This window comes from Muntiacus reevesi, chromosome 15 (genome assembly GCF_963930625.1).
Source record: "Muntiacus reevesi chromosome 15, mMunRee1.1, whole genome shotgun sequence".
Taxonomy (NCBI): domain Eukaryota; kingdom Metazoa; phylum Chordata; class Mammalia; order Artiodactyla; family Cervidae; genus Muntiacus; species Muntiacus reevesi.
The window spans coordinates 38,539,077-38,543,051 of record NC_089263.1 but is presented as its reverse complement, the minus strand read 5'-3'; the positions used below and the strand labels follow the sequence as shown (position 1 = coordinate 38,543,051).

General features: G+C 38.7%; 1 non-coding gene across 1 annotated transcript; it reads left to right on the top strand.

Moving 5' to 3' along the window:
• The first annotated feature begins 3,254 nt into the window (after positions 1-3,254).
• Positions 3,255-3,326, top strand: TRNAW-CCA (transfer RNA tryptophan (anticodon CCA)). The gene has a single exon. It is a non-coding gene; the product is annotated as a tRNA-Trp (tRNA).
• The last annotated feature ends 649 nt before the right edge of the window (positions 3,327-3,975 follow it).

Below are 3,975 nucleotides of genomic sequence, written 5' to 3'. Positions count from 1 at the left end.
TTTCTTATTAATATTGAGAAATTTGAGTCATCTTTGATATGGTAAGAAATTTATCAAACAGTGCCATCCAATGAGGATATTTTCTTGTCTTCTTTCAAAATCAAGTTGAGAGTTTCAGTTATTATTTTAAAATTTTTTCACAAATATAGCTTTTTTTTTTTCATGGAACACAGATGCTCTTAACTCCCTAGCAGTCACCATCTGTACCTCAATTTACATTTCCCAAAACACTGGTGACATCTGTTTAAATGCCAGTCTCCTTCCAACTTAGTAGGATTTTTAGCTCAAAAGTGATATTCTATTTGTGATTTGAAATTTCAAAGTGAAGCTGATTTTAATCAAAATACTCAATGGCTTTATAGGTGTATAGGCTTTATCTGCTACTTTGAGAAGTTTCCCACAAAATGGAGGCAAATATTGAAAGTGATCTATCATTTCCAGTGGAACGTGGGACCATTTTGTCAGGTTAGACTTTTCATCTATGGGAAAAGGAAGGGAATGGGTTCTGATTTGTCATGGAGGGTATTCTGGGTGATTAGAAATTCTCCTTGAGAATTGCTGCCCCTGATTCCTTTCCACAGGTTGACGTCCCTTTCATATAAGGATGTCTGACTTTCTTTAATGAATCATTTTGTGAGGAGAGGTGCAGAAAATATGTCTGGGAATATACACAGTGCAAAAATAGGATTGATGGCTGGTTGAACAATGGGACTGAGAGATAATCCTGAGCTGTGGGATATATATATATATATATATATATATATATATATATATATATATTTTTTTTTTTTTTTTTTTTAAAGAAATCATGTCCCTAAGTGCACATTGTTCCATCACAATAAGTACCCAGAGAAACTATCAACTTAATCCAATGGTGCTATAACTATTCAAAACATTCTTAGAGTTACTTTGAAATCAGGGACATAGTTTTGGGGGAAATTCTCAGTGATAGCAGGCTTCCCTGATAGCTCAGTTGTTTAAGAATCTGCCTACAATGCAGGAGACCCCAGTTTGATTCCTGGGTCAGGAAGATCTGCTGGAGAAGGGATAGGCTACCCACTCTAGTATTTTTGGACTTTCCTGTGGCTCAGCTGGTAAAGAATCTGCCTGCAATGTGAGAGACCTGGGTTTGATCCTTGGGTTGGGATGATCCCCTGAGAAGGAAAAGGCTACCCACTCCAGTATTCTTTCCTGGAGAATTCCACAGACTGTATAGTCCATAGGGTTGCAAAGAGTCGGATGTGACTGAGCGACTTTCACTTTCACTTAGTAATATCAAATCTTAATTTGAGAGAAAATTGGGTTTTTTGAAAAATCCAGAAGTCATCTGGAATATGGTATTGCTGTTGTATAAAGTGAGTTTAAGGGGGCAGTTTTTCCTTAGTGGTTTACTAACTCACTCTAAGAAGACAATTTCAAAAGATGAGCTTTAGAAAACTGGTAAACACTGGGAGCATCAGAAACTAGATATGTATTCCTTTGAGAAGAATTCACTTGGAAGTAAAAGTTTGGTCGTGTCTATGTTTTGCAATCCAACAGAACTGGGCTTTAGATCTGAACTTCATGCATATTTCAAATGTGTGACCTGTGCTTTTTAACTGTGTTAAACCTCAGCTTTCTGTGTTAAATGGAGGTAATGATAATACTTCCCTGGTGGCATTGTGAGGATTAAAGAGGGTGGTGTGTGTAAAGTGTCTTGCACAGTGCTCAGCATATAATAGTGTTACTTGCTTAGTCGTGTCCGACTCTTTGCAACCCCATGGACTGTAACCCACCAGGCTCCTCCATCCATGGGATTCTCCAGGCAAAAATACTGGAGAGGGTTGCCATTTCCTTCTACAGGGGATCTTCCCGACCCAGGGATTCAATCCAGGTCTCCCACATTGCAGGCAGATTCTTTACCATCTGAGCTACCAGGGAAGCTCAGCATATAGTAGGCAGCCAGTAAAAGTGATGCTGGGTCATACATGTTCTCCTTTATGTCCTCAAGGTAGACATACAGATTCAAATCTCATGCTATGCAGTGTGAAGTATGAGAATGCATTGGAGCCATGTTCTACCATTTATTTGGCTATAATGGTCCTAGGCAAGTAATTTAAATTGTATAGCCCTGAATCCTTCTTTGTAAAGTGGGTATAATAATACTTCTTTTCCCATTCATTACCATGAATATTAGAGCCAATATACATAAAGAAGTTAGAGCAATAATTATGATTATTGTAGAAATGAATCTTGGGATAATAACCTTTTAATGAGGTCTAGATTGTTCTACAAAGATGATAATAAGTTTAATGTTTACTAACATATGCATTTTAAAGCTAGCATTTGCACAAAAAACCCCAAAATATTAAACTAGATCTTGGGAATTTTTCAAGATGGCAAGTATCTTTGGGCATGGCTCTCAAACCTAGATTTGTTTGTTTCTAGGTGCAGACCTAAATTATCATAGGTTAGATTGTCCCACTTATATCTCTGAATGGACTTCATAGTATTATCATTCTATGGCCTTAATTAACGATGGAGCCCAGTGGAATATCACTTCCATGGTTAGAAGTTTTTCATTAACTACATCCAAGACCTTAGAGGATAGTTTCTCTTGTGAAATGTTTAAATGCATCCTTTTAAATTCAAACAAAAATTTTAATAGAGGTAGGGCACTACTCTCTTCCCAATTTTCAGCACTGAATTTCCCCTGAGAAGTCTTCAAGAAATTATTATAGCAAAGGAGAATCAGATCCTGTAGCAGCATCTCTCTTTCAAGAAGAGAGCATATTCATATTTTCTTTTCAGTTTGGCAAAAATGTCTTAGTTAAAATGAGATGTCTGACTCATTTCTACAGCCAAATAGTTCTGAAATTAAAGTTTGGAGTTACAAAAAAAAAAAAAAAATTCCAGTTCCATTCTGAAATAGGCTTAAAACTTGCTGATTTAAATCAAACCAAAATGTTTAGAAACAAAATTGTAGTGAATAAGTAGTTTTCAAAGAAAAAAAAAATTAGAGTAGAGTCTTTTCTTCAATTTGACTCTTAGGGAGACGTCTAAACTGAGAAACAGATAGAAGCAAGGCTTCTTGAGTAAAGAAGGGAAAGGCCCACCCCTCACCTTCCTAACTTCTCCTTCCTTCCCTCCTCCATCCCCTCTGATCGTATGACACTTGCCCAGAGTCCCTGGGATTCCCAGAAGCATGATTTAGGAGCTGTTCTTTTGGCTTCATCTGGCTGTTCCTTTGGTTTCATCTAACGGCCCTTTGGACTTCCCTGGTGGCTCAGAGGTTAAAGCGTCCGCCTCCAATGTGGGAGACCCGGGTTCGATCCCTGGGTTGGGAAGATCCCCTGGAGAAGGAAATGGTAACCCACTCCAGTATTCTTGCCTGGAGAATCCCATGGATGGAGGAGCTTGGTAGTCTACAGTCCATGGGGTCGCAGAGAGTCGGACACGACTGAGCAACTTCACTTCACTTCACTTCAGTGGCCCTTTAAAAAAATAAAAAGACAGTCTTTATGCATAGAATGTTAATCCTGTCAACTTGAGTAGGCAGGAGACAGACATGTTTATACTCTGACAGCTCAGTTCTCTCTGGTTTGCCCAATGTTTGGGAGCAGGAGTTCTGAAGATAGACAAGTCTGTCTGCAAGCTTGATTTCTGTTGGTGGTGAAGTTTCTCCTGGTTGACTTGGCATATTTTCTCTAATGACTTTCAAATCAAGAGGACAGTTACCATAGTCTTACAAAGTAACTCTTCTGATGTTGGATAACTGAGTCCTGTTGTTGATTGTCAAAGTACAATGTCAAAGCAATGGTGGGGTGGAAACTTGAGTACTCAGAAAGAACAGAGACCCTTTGCAGCATATTCCATCTGATTAGGAAAGATTGCTTTGCCATTGGTGAGGCGAGGGATGGGGAAATGTCACCAAGGTACGATCTCTGTCTCATGCCCTGTAAAGTGTTGATGTGGCTTGTGCAGAGTCTGTCAAGC